Genomic DNA, 20,995 nt, shown 5'->3' on the forward strand with positions numbered 1-20,995 from the left:
CATTAATCACTTTGCAATCTGGTTTCTGATGGTCTTACCCACACGCTTTGCTTTCCACAAGCTGTCCTACCTTTGAAGCACTTCCTCTGCTCACTTCTCCCTTTTAATTTGTTCCATTTATGGCAAGACTTCGGTACCTGTTTGCAGAATTTCCCTTTTTCCTCACTGACTCCAAGCCTGGTATGCTTTCCAGAGTCTCCTGCTGCTCAACACTAGTTAAGACTGTGCCAACTTGCCAGCAACAAACCCTTCTTTATTTATTTGTGTGTGTGTGTGTGTGTACAAAGCTTCAAGCATAACAATCTGCCTCAGTCCTGAAGCTTGGCAGACAGCGTCTCAGGCTGAGAGCAAATCTCTTTGCCAGCTTAAAAACAAAGATAATATATTTGGCCATTTATCAGTAATGAAAGGTAATCATTGGTGTGATGCAAGACTTTATGAATTTATTTAACTAAAAATGAGTTTGATTTAGCAAGAATTTTGCAAGGGACTCATGCTCAGCATAGCCTTATTGCAGTGCTTTAAATCCCTCCTCCTTCCTTTTTTAAGGTTAATGCAGTTGCGTTCACACAAAGGTAAGAATGTATGTATTCTGCAACAGTGTACTGTATTCTCCAGATTTCTCCAGAAAGCTAGGTGTTAATTACATCCACAGACTTGCTTACATATGCACATGCATGCAAATACACACGAGCGCATGCACGCCTGGTTTGTTTTGTCTTTGCCCTTTCTAAAAGCTCTGACCTTGTACCAACTCTTCTCCTGGTGCTACAGGGACGGCTCCTTCCAGCTCTGCAGAGCTGCTCTCCATAAACAAAAGATTTCCCTCCTCAGTGCGTGGCACAAAGTACCTGCAAGCCTCCGCTCCTGCATCCTGGCTGCCCGGGCTGACAACAGCCCTCAGTGTATACAGAGAACCCTTCAAATGTCAGCTCCCCTAGGGACTGCATATCAAAGGATGGCAGTGATAGTAATACGTTCCACTTCTGCCACACTTCTCATCACAGGACAGCAAAGCATTTGATCAGTGCTGGGTCCTGACTACAGGCTTGGAATAACTGCAGAAGGGTGTGCTGGCATCTTAAAGCCTAGAAAAAAAATATCATGACTTGAGTGCAAACATCCCCCCAGTGCGTGCTGTGGCCACGGCCAGAGGCAGGGCGGGAGCTCTGGACATGGCAGGCAGGCAGGAATGAGAGTGTGGAAGGAAGGAAGGAGGGAATGAAGGAAGGAAGAAGGAGCAAGGCAGCTGCAGTGATGAGATCCTGCTTTTACTGCGTTCTGACTGTGTGAGTCAAACTGGTTCAGCCGAAAGCGTTCGTAACTCACAGCAAGCTGCGTAAATCACTGTAAACAAAAGCCAGCAAATCCCCTCCACACTACCTGCGTGCCTGCTGATGTATACTCTTACAGCCAGCCCTACTTACACAGCAGTGTAAAGATGGACCTAATCTCACACTTTAAGATAGATGAAACCTCTAAACATTTTATGATGTCTAGAAGATAGATTAAACAATGCAGTAAGTTTACCGTGACTCATAATGCACAACAATTAATAACAGGAGCACAGCTACTGCCCAAATCCCTATAAGCACAAAACAAAAGCCTTCCTGTAATAAACACAGCATCGTGCTATAATGCTTAATTCCACCCCAAAACAATTCAAATCCCCTCTGCCACCGGAGGGCTTTGCAGTTATCAGAAATCCAATAGATGAAACCAAAAAGGCATGGCAGAACCGAGACTGTCCAAATTAAATCCCGAGTTTCTCTGTAAATCCATAAACAGAACATAAAAATCATTAATTTATCTCCCGCCTTCACATCCTCCTGACAACTTTGTATCCTAATGTATTACTGGTGTCTCTTCCCAGCAGCTGCTGACAGTCAGAAGAAAATCAGGAAAGAAAGGGCTGGTGGCTACCAGCACAGACATGGGCATCACGCGTCCCGTACCCCCATGGTCAAGATGCTTAACCTTTTTATGCCCCGTCTCCCTCTCTGTCCTGGATAACAACTGCTGATTTACTTCACAGGGCTTTTGTGAAGCTCCATTTGTCAATGCCTGTGATGTATTATTTATTGTCAAAGCCATAAACAGACGCATCCTGAAGATGCTGAGCACATCAGCTGCATTTTGATTTCTGCCAAAACCTGTTTCACTTAGGACAAACCCTTTCTTTTCCTTCACAACTGTAGTAGTTTTTTATTACATGATGATCAGATTTAATAAACTAATCTGCATGTTTGGAGCCACGAAGTCAGCTCCCAATTAGAGACCTGCTCTAATAGGGGAAGCTCCAGGGAAAGCCTTGGATCTGTGATGCAGTGGTGGCAAAAAGCTTTCCCAGTTTGAAGGACTCTTTGGAAGATGCTTGCAATGGGATTGCTGCAGGGTGGTCTGCAGCAAGGTGTTACCTGTGTCTGAAGGACAGCTTTTAGGGTATGTCCTGCATAGATGCTTAAAGAGCAGCAGGATAAACGTGTGATGAAGGAGCTGAGCAGAGCCCAGAAGCAGCACGTATCTCTCAGTTCATTCTACAAAGGGTAAATGTGTAGAAAATGTGAAAGTACATTTTCTATGAATCTTGGTGAAAATACAGGTTTGGTTTTAATAATTATTTCTTTCTTCTGGAGATTCTGGTCTATCAGACTCCCTTATTCCTGTTACAAAACCTGATGACAAACTAGGCAGCAGCTAGATTTAACATCCCCACTGACCTTATCTGACTGACCTTGCACCAAAGCAGCACAGCGTGCTGCCAAATTTCCCAATTCTCTTCAGTATCTGAAGTCTCAGGGGCGACATTTCCTAAACAATTTTGCATCTGCTGACCTTATCACACGGGCCACAAAGCTGCCGGGCAGTCAGGGGGCATGTGAGCACACTGCAAAGAGGGAGCTCTGGGTGCAAAGCTTTCCTCTAATTGTGCCAAAGCACGGGCTGGCCTGGCTGATGCAAAGGGCTGAGGGCAGCAAGGGCTTTTGCTGACATTAATCTGGCCTCCAAATTTCCAGGGAGGTGATGGAGTCACCATCTCTGGAGGTTTTCAAGTGAAGGGTGGATGTGGCACTGAGGGATGTGGTCAGTGGGCATGGTGGGGTGGGGGGGGATTTACAGTCGGACTGGGTGATCTTAGAGGTCTTTTCCAACCTTAATGATTCTATGATGCTATGAAATTCATCCAAATATCAGTATTTGACCCAAATCCTGTCACACTGTGGATGTCTGAAGACAGTTTCAATGATACAAAGTGCTGTGTTTCCAAAGAGGCTTTCAGTTTAAAGCAGAGCTCTATCCAACAGTTACAAAAAAAAAGAAGAGAATATCAGAAACCTCTGTGATGGCTCTTCAGAAGAGTTTTATCCTGTCACTTGGTATGCAAGCAAAAAGTGGGCTTAATGCAAAATGCCACTGGCTTTTCAATCATTAATGGCACAATCAACTAAAACACGTAATCTGTTGCAGTGAATACAGTGTTTGTAAACACGTGCAATTAAAGTGGAATAAGATTCAATTATAATGGGTTATGTGTGCATAATAATGCAGATCATGCAATTCTTATTAGTCGGGCTGTAGTCTGAGCTCAGTTCGGGAGGAAATTATATTGAAATGTACTATAATGAAGAAGAAATTTTAATGAGAAGACAAGGTTGAAAAAATATTACTCAAAGCAAGAGAAATGAAAGCATCTGGAGGCAGAATGCAAATGACTGCACGGAGCCATCTGACTACATCTCCGGCGCTGTGCCAAGATCACAGATTTACACTTGGCTGCTGCCAGGACCTGGGCAGAAGTGGGCACTGCACAGGAGCGGGGTCTGTGCTCCCCCCTTCTGCCTTCTTCTGGTCAACTGCTCTTTGGGTGGGGGCAAACAGTACTCCCAGAGATGTTTAGCTTCATTTTTTCCCATGTTTTCTTCAGATAAGCGCACGGTTAAAATCCAAGGTAGATGTTATACGCTTCCTCATCTCTCCCTTTGTTTAATCACCCACGGAAGTTGGTTTACTTCACATGAGTTGCTTTAATTAACTGTCGTGAGGAGGGGAGCAGGACCAGACTACTCAAAAATGCACAGAAAATCACTGGTAAGCAGCACGTAGCTGGGACTGAGCACAGGAGAGCTGATCTCAGCTAAAACATGCAGACCTTGTCTAATTCTGGAACAGACAGCTCACCAACTACTTGATAAAACCCAGTTATAATGGGTACACGTGTATAACAATGCAAACGGTGCCGCTCTGATTAGAACAAGGCATTGAATTGACTTAGTCAATATCTGAGAAGTGAAAGCGATACAGTGTATGAAGTTAAACAAAATAGATGAGAACAACAAGGTGCTGAGTTGCATTAGTTACACATTTCTTAGGAGATTGAAATCCTGAGGAATAACTGGTATCAGCTAGGGCAGGGCATTAAGGATATCTGCCTTGAGCTTGTTGCTGTCAGCTCGAGCAGCTTTGCTGAAGAACATAGAGAGGAATTTCTGCAGAGTAGCAACAAGTGACTGCAAGTGTGGGAAATTAAATGGGAAATACAGATGCAAACCAGAGGAGGAAACCTGCGTGCATGTATCTGCTCCCAGTGTACTGCCAACCTTAAATGCACTCAGACAATCAAGGGAAAAAATACTCCGGAGACCAGAATCCCAACTCCTCCCTCTGAACAAAAGCTCCCAAGAGGAAATTAGAAATTATGGGAAGGAAATGATGCTGTCGCTACAGCTCGCAGTGAGCGGCAGCCTCATACAGACGAGGCTATGTGGCCTCCTTGCCAGGAAATGTTTATGGCTCGTCAGTCTGCATTTCCTCTTTCTCACTTCAGTCTCCTCATACTTTCCTTTACACCCTTCCATGCTGCTGAATTTTCCCCTCAGTTTGGTGTTTCTGCACTAGGCTATAATGTCTCTCCATAGCCATTTCTCTGAGTGACAGTGTATTACGAATTCAGCTCTTCCAGTACTGATTTAGCTCCTTTAATCTTTCCTTATAAATGAGTCTCTCCATCCCCTTGATAATTTTTGTTGCTCTTCTCTGAACTCACTACAATTTTTCAATATCTCCTTGCTAATAAGTTCCCCAGAACTGAACACAGCGTTCCAGGTGCAGAAGCAGCAGAGCAGCATCCAGGTGGGCAGGAGCCGGGCTGCCCCACATGCGCTGCCCTCCCCAATGCCCTGTCTCATTCCCAACTTGTTCCCGTAGGTTTTGAATCTCCTTTCCTCCTGCCAATGAAAACTGATTGGTTTCTTCTGTTCCAGTGCGGGGAAAGCTGGTCAAATTCTCCTGTGCTGTAACCAACCCTGAATTCATTTTGTAATGCCCCTATCCAGCTGCTTCTGCCCATGGATCTTTTGTGAAGGTTTTTACTTCCTCCTAATGTCATCTCATCATCATATCTTACTAACATGTTGCTTTCTCCTCTGTTTCTATATAAACAGGCAAGACCTTAAATAAAACTTCTGAAACTGTGCTTTGTTGCTCTTTGAAGGATTCCTCACCTTCTACTCTCTGCTTTGTCGCTCTCTGTTAACCCCTCTTTGTAGCCTTCTAGCCTGTTTTCAATGAAGAAGGCAATGTTCATCTCCAAGCTGATTTAAATTAATTTTTCTAGAAAGATTTCATGAGGCACGGTATCAAATGCTCTACTCAGATGCAAATATATTACAGCTCCAGCATTCCCTTCATCCGTTAATTTTCTGTTTCTATCAAAAAAGCAATCAGGTTTGTCTGGTGAGATTTATTCCCACTAGACCAATGCAGTCTGGGGCTTTGTGCTGCTGAGGCTGCTGAACACCCATGGCCAGAATTGCCTCCATGGCAGCTGGGTGTGTAGGCACCTCCAAAATGAGTGTTGGGGTCACTGTTACGTTCATCCTACACTGGGGTTCTACTAATTGGGAGTTCTGTCTTAATTACAATTAGTGCCAAGACTGTGATGGGGCGCAGCATCCCTGTAGGGCTGTCCCAGGGTTGTGGTCCCTCCACCTGCTAAGAGCACAGCCCTTGTCCTGCAGCAAGGTCACCCTGCACAGCTTGGGAAGCCCTGCAGCAGCACGCCTTGCTCAACACCATCTGCAGAGCGCCCGCTTCCCTGCCAGGGCTCTCAGCAGTGGCACGGTGCCTGGCCAGGACAGGGACCTCCTGCCTGCGGTCTCTTGACAGACTGAGGAGCAATGAGCTCCTGGCAGCGTTCGCCTTTGTCACGAGGGACTGCAGCCACCCGGGGACAACTGTGGGACCTTTGGATGGGCCAGGTTTCACCTGGCTGCATTCCAAAGCAATACGGATTTATTTCAGAAAGGTAGAGTTTTCAGCAAGATGTGTTTTGGGATCATTTATTTCTCCTGCTAAGTGTCTGTATGCACTTTTCTTTAGTCACCTCTCCGTCTTCTGTTTACAGTTCAGGAGGGAAGGCCACAGGCTGTATGGTATTTCTGCCACTTCCCCCCCTATCCTGGGCTCATCTATATCAGCTGATTTGCACGTAGGATTCTTTTCCCTCAAGTATTTTCTCACATGTTGACTAAGAAGAGATATTTTATTGGCTTCTCCTCATTTCTAAATTGTTCACATTTCTTTCATCTGTCTCATTAAAGATAGATTCTAGCAATCATTAGCTTCATACCCACCCTAATTTACTAATTGATGGACATTCTCTCTCATTCCCCCGACACTCATGCAATAAGCGTCTTCCGTATTTCCTTTAAATCCTCTGGCAGCATTAATTCACTCTGAATTTTTTTTGCTGTCCTTATCCATCCCCCGCTGAGCATTAAATGAATCTGTATTCTTGTTTGATTTCTTCCTCACCATTTCCTATTTTCAGTATGGGTTTTTTTAACCTCCCATCTCTGAGCATTCCTCATGCAGTCCCTGTAATTGCAGCATATAGCAATTTTTTCATGCACACTTATTAGTCATGCAGATTTGTGGACACTCGGCTGCCATAGAAATTGAATGGGGTAAACGTGGAAATGGCCCTTTGTGAAGAGTGGGTGTGGGACTGGTCAGGATGGGGACCACTGCCATCGGTCCTCCAAAGCTGAGTGCCTTCCCATGGGCCTTCGTGCTCAGGAAGAGCAATAAACATCTTTCCCTCAGTAATTAGTTCCTTAAATAATTAGTTAATATTCGTATAGTGCTTTGAAGATGCTAAGTGCTCAATAAGTGCACATTATTTTTGGCATTTCAGAGGCCTTTCAGACTGTGCTGGCAGCACCTAGTTCTCAGCATTAATGAGTTACATGGCATTGCTTAGGGGGAGATGTGTTTAGCAGGATTAGTTGCCATCTCTTTGCTATTTTGTGAGAGAAGGAATATCTAGCTTCACTGACCTTTAGGGCCGCTGAGAGCCTCAGCCTGAGCTCCTCATCCTGCTGCAAAGGGTTTCTCCTGGGAAACACAGCCTGACCCTGTCCAAGGCTGCTCCCAACACAGTCCAGTTGCAAATCCTTTCTCATATGAGGATCTGGTGGGATGAGGGGAAAAAGGTAAATCCTCTCCTTTTGGGCCAGGAAAATCATTGCTTTTTTGCCTTCAGCGTGGCATTGGTGATGTTATCCTTAGTGCTGAGCTATGTAGTTACTTGATAGGATATATCAAAAGCAAATGGAAGTGTTGGTGTTATGGGTTATATTGTTCTTACAAACATACTTAAAGCTCCTAGCTAAGTCATTATTCTTGGAACCTAATGCAAGGCAGCAGGTACTACAGTTCCCCCGCCGAGTCTATTTTCAATATTAATTATCTCGCTGTGCATTAAGTAGTCTTTGTTTTTGCATTAAATGGTTTATGAAGATTAGATGATTAAAATGATAAAAACTAATTTTCTCAAGCATGGCCCCTTGGCAGCAGCCAATTGCAAAGAGAAAAATATGTGCACTTAGTTGTTGTGGAAGGGTGGTATGGTGGGTAAGTTATTGTACGGAGGGGAGGGACCAGTGGGAAAGGCTGTTCCATCACAAACATTGCTGCTGCCCTGCTGGCCATACACTTGTGCTGTGTTGATGTGGCGGCCGTACATTTTAATTCCCAATAAAGCAGATCTTTGTCTGAGAAATCAATTTCTCCTTATGAAAGCCAGTGACAGGAATGGCTATCACTTGCAGACCTATGACATCTGCTGCAAAGCTAAGCTCGGTGTGACAGCAAAGTATGCCTTGCCTGCTCTTTGAGGAGGAGGGGAGCTCTGCGGCTGGGTCTGGTTTCATGGCCCTGAGCTGGGCTGCCAGGTGAGTGCCTCTCACAGGGGCAGCTGTCACTGGAAGGAGATCTTATGGCAGAAGGAATCCCTCGTGTAATAGCTGGGTTTGTACCTTAGCTCCCTCACTGCCAGCTGATGAGGGAATTGTGAAGGAGAAGTCACAGCCCTGGGAGACCATACAGAGTATGTTTTTCCTTTTCTTTCCCCTAGTTATAAACATGGTGACATATAGGCAGCATAAGTTGTTTTGCTGTAACAATCCTTCCTGTCAGGTAGAGGAACATATATAGTACTTGCTAATGCTAAAGCCATAGGCATTAAGATCACTGTTATCATTTGCATGGTCATCCCCCATTGCACAAAGGAAAGTGAAAAGCAAAAGGTGCTCTGTGGAGTACAGTGCCAAGAAGCTGAGGACATGTAGGAGAATTGCACTGATTATTTTGTATATTGCATGGATCACTTTATACAGTCCCGTTATAATTCTGCGTTTTGGAACACTTCCCTTCATTGACTGGCACTCTGAATAGATGGTTTCTGTATGAGTTTGCTGTCATTAGTGTTATGAATTGTTATTTGTTAGCATCATGAAGTCTTCTCAATGCCTTAGAATTTATTACGGGTTTTAGAAATGCCTACATTTATCCATTTTACACCTTCATTATCTGATCTAACCCCATCATTACACCAAATACGTACAATGGTATTATCACTGCTGTCTCATTTCATTATATTTCCCATTTCTTAGAAATAAAAGTACTAAACAATTTATAAGAAAACATGCCTGAGCATAATCAGCCCCAATATTGTATACGTCTGAATCTTGGGTATTGACAGAACATGTCCGTGACTCAGGGGTGGCACAGTGTGTGTTTTAGGCCAGTGCTGGTAGACCGGGCCAACGAGAACATCAGTGCAGGATCCACAAAAGCCTCTGAAAAGCCTGAAATACCCGTAGTGAGCCCTCAGCCTTCTCAACATCCACAGTGAAGATTCCTCACAGTGCTAAATATAATATCTGTCCTCAGAAGATGAATTTGTCTTACTAATGATGTCTGATGTGATCATTTTCCCTAGTTCTTCTAAGCTGAACTTTATGCTGTGTGAGGCTTCAGAGCCAGCTGTAGGGAGTGGAAAGAGGGGAGAAGGCACAGTGGAAAGGAAGGTGCAGCTGTCTTGAAGATGGACATAAACATCACCCTCTGATGGTGGCAACTGTTGTTCAATTCTTATGTTGAGACGGATTTTTAAGGATCAGCTAAGTAGAAAGTAAATCCAAGATGAGAGAAAAGGGGACAGAAAGACAGCTGCAAAGTGTGTGACATGAGGTGACACTTGATTAAGAAAACAGCCTGTCCACAATGGGGAGAGAAAGTGCACTTGGAGACTAGGACAGCTCACTGAATATCCCTCCTGAGAGAAAGCATTGTGAAAGCTGACCTGAATCCATTTTTAGCAGTGACTGTTCTTCCAGCTGGAAGTGTTTTCCAGCTACACAGAACTCACAGTCGACTATAGGCAGGATCTGCTTTGCTGGACTCCGCAGTGCTGGTTCTCAGCCACCAACACTTGGAGGAGGACAGCCTCGTCCTCTGGCAGCATGTTGTAGCTCATGGCACTCTTTGACCACAAGCAATACAGAGTTACAGGAAGTCTTGCAAACTGTTGCAGTATAAGCAGATAATTATCTCTGTATTTTAGGAAAGCTTACAGTGAGTCTGTGTTAGTAGTCCCAAACACAGCACATCAGCCATGCTGAAGGCTGAAGGGAAAAGCTCCAGTTTCTCAGTTTGCAAAGCAGTGTTAATAAATCAACCTACGGAGAAAATATTAGAAGTATTTTGGAACAAATGATGTGATTGAAAAAGGCATATTTCATCCAACAAGTCAATTACTACACCCACTGATATTTGTTAAGATTCAATTCAGTGAAAAAAGAAATGTGTGTTCTGCTACAAATTCTGGCCCACTTCCCATAGATACTAATCCTCAATTTTTAGCCAAAATTTGCTGATGCATTGTCTGACACAGAAAAGGGCCTCTGAGCTCTGACATAAAACCTAATTACAGGAGGTACAGTAAAACAGGGCAAGAGATGATGAGGGGGAATTGTTTTAAGCTCAAGGAGCGAAGGTTTAGTTTGGATGTCGGGTAGGTTCTTCACAGAGGGAGTGGTGAGGTGCTGGCACAGGCTGCACAGAGAGGATGTGGATGCCCCATTCCTGGAGGTGTTCAAGGCCAGGATGGATGGGGCCCTGGGCAACCTGGTCTAGTACCAGATCAGGAGGTTGGTGGCAGGGGGTTGGAACCTGATGATCCTTGGGGTCCCTTCCAACAGAAGTCATTCGATGATTCTATGATTCTTGTAGTGCTGAAGACATGCGTGGTGCTCACTCTTTTCCAGCAGCAAAATACCCAGTACCACTACATTAGATGCAGAACATGCACACAGACACATGCATATGCCTGTACTGAAAAGCATAAACTGTCTCCTCTTTGCTCAAAGTCCAACTGCCCGCAGCAATATCAACAAATGCCATAGAAATGAGAAATAATGCTCCAATTCCCAGTGCAAGAAAGCTGTGGTGTGTGCATGTCCACAGAGGGGAAACGTGAGGATTTGGCTAATAGGTAATAAGTCAAAATTGATTCCACACGGAAGTGTCATATGAAAGCTTGTCTATTCACTGGGACCTGCCTTGTGTCTGGGCAATGGTGGCAGCTGGGTGAGTCCCCACGATATGCTGGGGCTTGCATCTCTGTTGGCCCCAGTGCCTCCAGCATCAGGATGGATTCCCTGGGTGCCTTTCTGCTTTCAGCACTTGGGAAGCTGCACTTTGCTGACACTTTTGCCTACAGGCTGTGTATCCACACAGACAGGAAGAGTTTGCTCTACGAAACAGCAGAGGAATGAAAGTGGCTGGCAAAAGGCAGGTTAACAGCATGGCTGCAGAAAAGTATTTTTCAGCTGCCCCCACTGCTGCACCTCACCATCACTCTTCTCTGCCATCCATCTCATTCTCACCACATATCCAAGACCTTGTTCTGAGCAGCACAGTGTAATCCTAACACATCAGCATGCCATGCAGCAGCTGCCAGAGCTCACGTATAGGCCTCAAATGCATTTGTTCAGAGCAGGGTTCCCAGATGGGCACAATTAAACCGTCATTCTCTGAGATGTGCCTGATCATGCACCACTCCTTTGCTAAATGAGGATTAACATTTCAAAGGATGCACGGTCTCTATGGCCACTTCCTTCAAGCAACAGCCTCGTGTGTTTCTGCTCTCCTTCCCTGGGACAAATCATAGAATCACAGGATCATGAAGGCTGGAAAAGAGCACTAAGATCATCTAGTCCAACCACTGACCCAACCCCACCATGCCTACTAAAACACGGCCCTTGGTGCCACAACAACACGTTCCTCGAGCACCTCCAGGGATGGTTAAATCCCCTGTGCCCCTGTTCTTGACCGAGTGGGGTTAACTCCTATCATGACGATAGCAGGAGCTCAGTTTAACCCCTTCTTTTTCCCTCGGTAGCACAAAAAGCTAAACTACAGCTGTAGACAAAACATGCTGGAGACCGTGCTCTCGGGTCTTCCCTCTGCAATCCCCGCAGAAAGCAGTCGGCTACGGCTGGCCGGCCGGCTGCAGTGCTGGTGTACGGGACGGTGACCGAAATGCTTCCAAAAAGCACTTTGTGGGGGTGCGGAGCGCTGCGGCATCCCCCCGCCGCGCCTCCCCGCCGCTCCCAGCCCATTGCTGGGGGAAGAGCAGCACCTAGAGGCCCCGGGCGGCCCTGCCCCGGGCTCCGCAGGCACAGGGGGCCCCAGGGCTCCGCGACTTGGGGGCACTCTGCACTTCTGGTGGCCGGGGGGTTTAGGGATGAAACCAGAACGAACCCAACCTCTCTGAATCCCAGCCCTGTCGCTTCCGTGTTCAGCCCTGCCAGCCTCTGCATCGAGGTCTGGCAGAGAGTCCTTCAGTGCTGTCACTTAAAGGTTGGTGGTTCGGAGGTTGGGGTGCGATGGCCTTGTGCCACCTCTCTGTGCTGAGCCGCTCCTTGTGCTCTGCCTACTGGACCGGACCCACATGGTCAGTACTCTGTGAGAAGGTGCTGCAGACAAAGTAATGCCTTTTGTATGTCCCTCCTCTGATCTGCTCTAGAAAGGCTCTGATCTGCTTTAGAAATGTCACTGCAGTAACGGGTTTCTGTAGGATTACTGTGATTCCAAAGGTCACATAGGCAGTAATTATCCCATGCATTTAGTTTAAGGATCTCAGAAATACAATGTTAATTCTAATTCTGTCATCCCAGATTGAATGATTAATTTCTGCTTGCAGGTGTGCTAGACTATAAGCACCAGGCCTGATTTTTGAGAAAGAGTTCACCACAAATGTAGATCTGTACCTTCAATGTATACCAGCATTAATTCAGATGTTGAATACATTTCTATCAACGCAAAGTTAATAGGATTATGTTTAAAATCTCTGAATAAGTGTTTCACAAGCAGCAAGAGCATGGCATACACAATAATTTGCTCTTCATTACAGAGTCCAAAGGGCATATTTTGAAATCACCCCCTTGACTTCAGAAACCTGAAAATTAATAAAGATGAACTTTGTCCAGTGGTTGGATAGAGGAGCCCAGAAGTCATGCTGCCCTCGCTTTGTGCACACCTGTTGAGCTGTGTCTGCCTATGGATTTTGCCTAATTAAAATCTTTTATTCCTATGGGCTTGAAATGATGGTACGGTTGGATCCTTCATGCTGGAGTCTGCTCTGAACTGCCACGGTCCAAAGATCTGCATCCTTTGCTGTCAGCATTTAGCCACGATAAATGCACTGTCAGGAGTTTGGCGGTGAAACCTGAAGCCTGAATTCTTACTTACACACAGCTGAGCTAAATCTTTATTTCAGCCCCTAAAGTTAGGTGAGGAGGCAAGCTGTACACCTCCACTGGTTCCTGGGCCCTGAGGGTACCCAGGGTGTGGGATGGTGGTCTGTTCCCCTCCTGCACCCCACATGGCTTCCACAGCACTGAGAGCACAGCTGTTGGGTTGAAGAAACACCATATTCAAGTGTTAGAGTCAGACAAATGTGGGTTTCTTTCAGTAGATCTTTTGTGGTTCGAGTTAATCCAGATGAAACCTTTAAATTAGGGCTGAGGATGAAACCCTGCAGTGCAGGATGAAAATGAATACTAACACAACATTGTCCTTTCTTAAACAAGTTTTTAACTAACAGGATTTTCACCTGCAGATCTGGTGCAAATGTGAAGGAAGCTGCTGTTCAACCAGAGCTGTGCTACTTGTCTGCTGGGGAAAGCAAGACCAGGGTAAGAATATAAGGAAGAAACAGTCCGTTTAGTGGGAGAGCTAATGAGTACGTGGAGACCTCACCTTGCCTCTGCCTACCGCTGCTTGGGCTGGTGGTGGATTCATCCTAATCCTGCGGGCTGAGCCATTCCTGAGCTGTACAGCCCCTGCAGTGGCTGCCAACGATGGCTATGACAAAAGCCATGGAAAGCCCTTTCCAGCTCATGGAAAGGCTGTGCACAGGATGGATGGACAGTACATACTTAGACCGATACAGACTGGAGCAGAACAGTATTTTGTGTGCAGATGTGCTTCTGCACTGATCTTAATTTAAAGTAGGCCCAATCCTAGCATAGACAGAGCAACACTAGGGACAGAAACATCCCTTAAGACACGGCCCCAGTTCTGTATTAAAGCTGTTGGAGATACAGCCTTTACACAAGACCTTTGGCAAATGTATAAATATATATTAGAAGACTGCCTGGAAAAAAAGGGGGCAAACATAGGATGGAGACATAACCAGAGAAAAAGGAGGAGGGAAATAATTTTCACAAGTGAGGCAATTCCCCCTGCCAGGGACACTTTGCTCTTCACACACTCCTTAGAGCCAAACAGTTTCTTTAATCTTGTTTTGCTTTCCTTCATCTCTCATTAACCTTCAGCTAATGCAAGCTGTGGTTATATTCTATTCAAAAGCTCTTATGCAAGACAGGTGTTGTGGTAACTTAGTGCTTTCACCATCCCCTGCCAAACATCAAGCTAACAAGATAATTCATCACTGCCCTCTCTGTGCCTGGCAAGCTGGAAGGCAGTGTCTTTGGATGTCCGTGCTTGTAACGGTGACTGCATTTTCATCTGTGGGTTTATAATATGCTGGTCACCACCTCTAGCTAAGCAGTACTGATCTGCAGATAGGCCAGACCTGGGGGTAATTGTACATTTGGTAATAAATCAGTATGGCTGCCTGTGTGGGAACTGTTGAATCACGGCCTGAACCACTGATTGAGTACCTGGGGAAAGGACACGGTCAGCCCTGGGAGCACAGGTGAAGGCAATTCAGCTGTGTGACCAGAAGGGGTGGAGCCTGGCTGCACCTCAATTAGACCTCATTTAAGGGCTGACCCCTGCCGTTCAGGGCTTTCTTTTTGGAGATCTCTCCTTTGAGGAGGTTCCTCTGAGAGCCGAGAACCTCAGAGATGGGTGAGCAATCCTTTCCCTTCCCTTACAGTATCTTCTCATAGCTCTGATCCTTTTGCCTTTATACTTTGTAACATCTTCCTATTGTGCTGGCCTTTCCATTGTTACACTGTGCATGAGATTGAGACCTGTGAAAATCTGTAAGTATATGCCAGTGTAACTGCAGAATTTATTTATACTGGTTGGTCAGACACTGACCATAAGGCCAGAAGTTTTAGCATGCCATATGATGTGAACTGCTGGAAAACAGAGCTCCCATCACTAAATGCTTCATACAGTCCACTTCTTGCTTAAAGAGCAGGTGAGCTGGTCAGAAAGCATGGAAAGAGGCAGAGCATTTGAAGCAGGGTTTTGCAGGCACATCAGGGCAGCTGTAGAGGAGCAGCTGGTGGGCAGGGCACTGCAAGGCAGCAGGACGTGTGCCTGTGTGCATCACTTGGCATTAATTGTAATTATTGGACTTCTGTGCGTTCCCTCAGCACTTGTGTTTGAGGTGCTGCTAAATCAGACGTGGCACCACAAATGTTTTGGATTGTGGCAGCAATGCTGGTGTGGAAACTTGCTAAGAGGGGAATCTACAAAGCATCTGAGGTTGTTGTCCAGACTGTAAGTAACCTTGTTTGATTTTATAGTGGAGATTAGGCCTGATGGTGTTCTGCTTATTTGCAGTGAAAGGAACAAAAGTAATTGCTGTCTTGCTCAATGTTATGAATAACTACTGAAGTCAGTGAAGTCAGTATTGGCTGTGAGGCCCATTTCTCTTGCTGAATTAATTTTGGTGTACAGGATTTCATCAAGTAACAAGAAAATGTTCATCGAGTGCTGCAAAGCTTTTCATAATTCTAGTTATTCCTTCCTATCCTTTAATAATAAACTGAATCCACACTAGAACTGTGTATGTAGCAGCGTATTTAAAGACAGTAGTAAGTACCTTTTCAAACACAAAAATAAGAATGATTCAGTTTCCTGGGAGGGAAAGGTTGAGTTTCCTGTAGCAGAAGAGGAAATGTGAAGCCCAGACTTTGGGTAGGATCTCTCATTAGCTGTATAGAGCCAGGAAATGAAGTTGGACCTCATACTTCAGCTGCTCTGTAACTAGCGCTATCCTCCTGTCCTTTATGCATGCAAGTCATCACGCTGTAAACATGATAATTAGACTGGTAGGTGTGTTTAACATTGAATATTTTTAGGATGTAACCATTCCAGCCTCAACTGGGAGTAAAAACATTGCTCTTAATGTCAAAGATAGGGAAACTGGGACACAACACTTTGTTAGAGCTTGTGTGACTGTTGGGATCAGAGTCCTCCAGCTCCAGACTATGGCTCTGGGTCAGCCCTATGAACTATGTTGGCTGTCAGTGCTCGGTACTGCCAGTAAATTAAATAATTGCTTAGTGGACAAGGAAAATGAAGCAGTAGTGACAAGGGAGACAAGATATGCTTTTCAATGAGACCTGAAAATCGAGACAGAGTTGATTAGGCTCATATCACTGTGCAATCTGGAGATACTAAGCAACCAGCTCCCTGCACTTACATCGGTGGGAATATTGACCTGGTGGAAATGCTCCTGAAATGCAGAAACCTGTCAGTGCTGCAAGGGGGAGAGAGGAGAGCTATTTTGGAATGAGAGAAATAAAATGTTCTCTGATCCCCTTAGAGAAACCTGCATACCACAGCACAGTCCTTAAATCCTTGAGTTTATTTTGCAAAGATAGTGTCAGAGAACCTGCTAGAAGAGTGGTAGTCTCTAGGTAACTATCCTACTGTTACCAGTACAATGAGCACATCTAAACGGTGAGGTCATATCTATGTTGGGATGGGATGAACAACAGAAAAGCGATGTCTGAGTGTGCTCAGCCCCGGGATGAGTCCTCCTGTTCCTGGCACAGGTTTGGCCTTGGCAGTGGTTCTGATGTATTGAATGGTGGACAGACCAGCAGGTGAAGCAAATGCCCTGCACTGCCTCATCAGGCCTTGTGGATGAATGAAGCTGGGGCAGATATTGGAGTGAGAGAGATTAGGGACTATTTACAGTCCAAGGTTCTGTAAAGCTTTTCAGAGTTTCTTTGGTTGCTGAAAGGTCTCTCTCAAAACACTGCCTTTCTGGTGGTCTGCTCTGCCCTTAGTGCTGTTGTAAACCTATTTGCCTCATGATGATTGATCTGTGGGCTGCAGAAGGACTCCCTGATCTGCCTACTGGCTGCCAGAGGTGCTTCTGCTGACCAGGGGAGAGATGTGCTCCAGGGCTCCTGGCAATGGCTCTGCTTGAGACCATGCATGGCCAAGGGGGACACAGCATGTGCAATTGGAGGCAGTCGGGGTACCCAAGGCTTTTGGAAAATGAGCAGTATTTCTGTCTGACTTGGCAAAGTGGTGAATTTACAGAGCTCTTTTGCCACAAAAAGGAGAAGCAGAGAAGCAGAGGTGAGGAGGGATGGATCAGCATTGATTAAGCTGACAGTTCTGCTAATGTCACTGTGGACATAGTCGCTTTTCTTTGCCAGCAGCAACTTAAATAATAAGATGCAGAAGGAAAAGGAGGGAGTGTGAGTGCTGAGCTACTCACAGTGCTGTTGGCAGTATTTAGATGAGAACCTGGTGGTGTGATGGATGGCCATGATGCAAAGATACATGGTGATCAGCTCTGGAAACAGCAGATTAAGGACTGCACCTGACTAGTCTGAAGGTGACTTCACCAAGAGCTGGTTGCTAGGTACTAATCAATTTTGTCCCACACAAATATTATTTGCACTGAACTCAGCAGTAGGTTCAACAATTCATGCAAATATGTTGGCAAGGGCTGCTTTCACATGTTGGCCTGGATCTGCACAGCGTGCTGCTTGCAGCTGGTCAGGCCCTAGGGTTCATGAGCAGAGATGAGCTTGTTCGGTCCTGAGCAGAGCTGAGCAGGGGTGGTGCAGCTTTTCTGTCTCTGTTCCCCTGGCCCTGCTCCCTCTGTCCCTGCTGATCAGCCACTGTGTGCTCACTGAACAGGCACTCACAGCACAGTCTGAAGGTGAATTCACTTCAGACCTTACAGAAATATTTTTCCGAATTCAAACTCTCTTCTAGCAGGCAAAGATTATCTATACAGCTCTAAGCACCCCTAGCTTCATGACCTAGAACGAGGTAGATCTTGTATTTCACACACTGGCTTTTTATGTTGTACTGCTGGACTTAAATGAGGCCTCATGCCTTTCATTTTCATGGATACTTTGGTATCCCATAGTCAGACATAATGAAATGTGTTTTGTGGGTTTTTTTTTTAAGCTTGACATGCATTGTATATAACAGACCCTGATGAGCATCTCTGAGAAGAACCAATTGTATAAATACCCAGACATTGTTGTTTGGGTCCACGTCTCCCTGGTCATTATGGAAAGGTGATCTTTTGATGTCTTTCAAAACAGTACATCATGCTATTTCCAAGGAGGCTTATCCTTAGAAATGAGTATAATGCTTTAGTTCTAATTTTGTAGGAGTTAAATGGAATGTTAATAACATTTGACTTAATGTATAGAACATTAGGAGTATCTATCTAGTGTTTCCAATTAACCAGAGACACTGCCTTCGCTGTCTGTTTCATCCAAGGACAAAAGTAATTTGTTAGGATAGCAAATTGCCTTCCACTCCTGCACATTAGCATTAGAGTATCACTGCAGAAATAATCCATACTATCTGGATTATGGCAGTGAAATTGCTACAAGTGAAAGTTGTTTTCTGAACTAATATTTGGAGAAGATGAGAGAGAAAGACATGAGGGGCATCATTAAATAGATTTTGGTATTTCTTGTTTTGAAAGGTTTCTACTGAGAAGGAGAGTACATCTATCTTGCAGGGAGTTTCCTTAGAGGGTTTAAATGAAGACTGAAGCTTTAAGAACAAAGTGAAAATGGAAGAAGAAATATACTGCCATGGGTAGCTCAGAAATGAGGCACTGGGGGTTTCACAGTTTTCATTAATCCTCTCCTGCCCTGAGGGTGTTCCTGTGTGACCATCAAAATGACACATGTGCAGCTGTCTGGTGCTTTGCCACATCTCTAGGTTTGATGTACTTTGCTCTGGGGATGGTTAAACTTCCAGCTGCTCAGAATGGCAGTTTGTTTCCTACAACAAACATGCTCAGATGTTTATCTGAACTATTTAAGTCCACAAAATTAGATTATAAATTGTTTCAAATGGTTGTTCAACACATTTTCCTAGCTAGAACCTGGTAATCACTGCTGGAAAACCTGTCTTGCTTGAGCACTGCTTTACTATTACATCAGGAGTTGGATGGTGGCCGTGCCTGGGGTCTCCTAAAATCCCTGTAGTACTTAAGGCTTAACAAAACACATAACAAGAGCCACCTTACTAATAATACAGTGGGGAGGAAACCAGGCACTTGTCTACCTGGCTTGGTGGTAGGACTGCAAAATTCTTGTGTAGCAAAAAGCAGTCACTGGGTGCTTCCCTGTGGCAGTACAGCTCATGCAGTTGGCAGCATATACTTGGGTAAAAGGAGGCAATGGGTGAGTCGAATGCATTTGGTGGAGGAGTACCAGCTGGGGATGAGGGCAGGCAAGCGGGGACTCCTGGGAAGGCACTGTGTTTCTGCACACCCAGCAGCATTGGAAATGGTTTGGCTCTGATCACCTCATCAGCTTGGGCATTCTAGAGATTTAGAGCATTGAGAAACAGTTTAATAATAACTGACAAGATATTAGCATTGATTTTTAACATGCTGCAAGGGTATGATAAAAGAGTAGGTATGTGATGGATAACGACTATATGAACCATTTGTTTGGCTCAGTTCAGTTGGTGCTGACTGAAAAAGATGAGAAAGAGGAAAAAAGGATCTTCTCAGCCTGCCATGAATCTTAGCAGTGGAAGGTTCAGACCACCAAGGTTATAACAAATTTCAGAGCTTCTCTTAACATCCTATGTAACAATGTACTGATACAGAGATTGTTACTGAGACAGTATCTGTACCTGGAGACAAAATGTTTATTTGCTTTTATTTAAACAAAAAAGAGCAGGAAGTATGGCTCAGGAGCCTGAGCTGGGAAAGAGGACAGATTTCCAAAGCTGCTGCCAATCCCCTTACAGGGACACGATGAGACTATTGCACTGTACTGGAAAAGGATCCATGACTCAACATGTGAATCTGCACTGAACTGCATTCACAGGTTTAAATTTATTATGAGGCTTAAGGTCCAAAAATAGGAGCCTTTCAAAAAATGTATTTTTAAAAAGATATTAGAGGGTGATTAAAAACAACACCATTAAACCTCACTTCTGAAATAATGGGAGCAGTTATATGTACTTCTTGGCAGCAGAAGAACTAAAATCCAGGCATTTTCTGACTCAGATAAATCTTAAGTTTCCCGTGTGTGCGTTTGTGATCGTAAATATGGAGAAAGGCTGCTGCAGTAAGATGGCAAGTCCTCTTGCCACAGGAGGACCTGGCCCTTCTTGCTCAGGTGAAGACATGTTTTTTAAGATAATTTGGTTTGTGATACATAGGCAGCTCTACATTCAGGTCTTTCAATCTCTTAACAATATTCCTGAAAGCATTAAGTGTATGTGTAATATACAGGGTTCAGGGAAATAAAGCCAGTTGTTTGGCCTCCTAACCACACAGATGAAGTGCATTTCCCCACTTAAAAGTCAGAACAACTGTGTCAATGCAGTGGAGGGATATGTCACTCAGATGGTATTGCAGACTGATACAGGCAACGAGGTATGTTCTAAAAAGCTGTCAAAGGGCAGAGTTTGTGTGCACAACCTTTCTGTTCCTGGGAAGGGTTTTAGCTTTTCAGGAGTCTGACAACACAAAGACCAGCTGTGTGCACAGCCTATTAGCTCTCCTCCAGAACAGGAGGACTGTGCTCTTAAAGCAAAAGCAAACACACCAAGCTGGCTCCATCTAAACCATCCTGCATCGCTTCTGTTGCTTGTCTACTAATGCAGGCCAGCTGTCTAGCCAGGGAAACAGAAGCATCAAATTACAGAAATAATAGAAAATGGAGAGCAAGAGGCCCCTTAAAGGTCATCTGGTCTGTCTGCTCCCTTGGCCGTGTTCAGCTTTACCTATAGCACTACTCCATGGTCTGTCAAACTGGTTTTCAAAAGTCATCAGTGATGGAGATCCTGGATTTACCCACAAACAAACAAGTAAAAAGTAAGAGCTATGTTAACAGCTGAACAGCTGATCGGTTCTGTCCGTGACGTTGGTCTGACAAAGAAAATATCCACTGCTGAAATATCTGTGTGCTTTACTAATGCTTCAAGG

General features: G+C 44.9%; 1 protein-coding gene and 1 long non-coding RNA gene across 8 annotated transcripts in view; one reads left to right on the top strand and one right to left on the bottom strand.

Annotated features, from left to right (window-relative positions):
- KCNMB2 (potassium calcium-activated channel subfamily M regulatory beta subunit 2) overlaps positions 1-20,995 on the bottom strand; it is a 117,067-nt gene that overhangs the window by 92,659 nt on the left and 3,413 nt on the right. The window contains exon 2 of one of the 7 annotated variants that reach the window (XM_040705744.2): positions 7,338-7,471. The exons of the other annotated variants lie outside the window; for them this stretch is intronic. The gene's annotated coding sequence lies outside the window, so the exon portion shown is untranslated. The remainder of the gene's footprint in view (positions 1-7,337; positions 7,472-20,995) is intronic. 7 annotated transcript variants of the gene reach the window in all.
- LOC121113440 overlaps positions 1-20,995 on the top strand; it is a 242,546-nt gene that overhangs the window by 66,175 nt on the left and 155,376 nt on the right. The window lies entirely within an intron of this gene.

Source organism: Gallus gallus, chromosome 9 (genome assembly GCF_016699485.2).
Source record: "Gallus gallus isolate bGalGal1 chromosome 9, bGalGal1.mat.broiler.GRCg7b, whole genome shotgun sequence".
In the NCBI taxonomy this organism is placed as follows: Eukaryota; Metazoa; Chordata; class Aves; order Galliformes; family Phasianidae; genus Gallus; species Gallus gallus.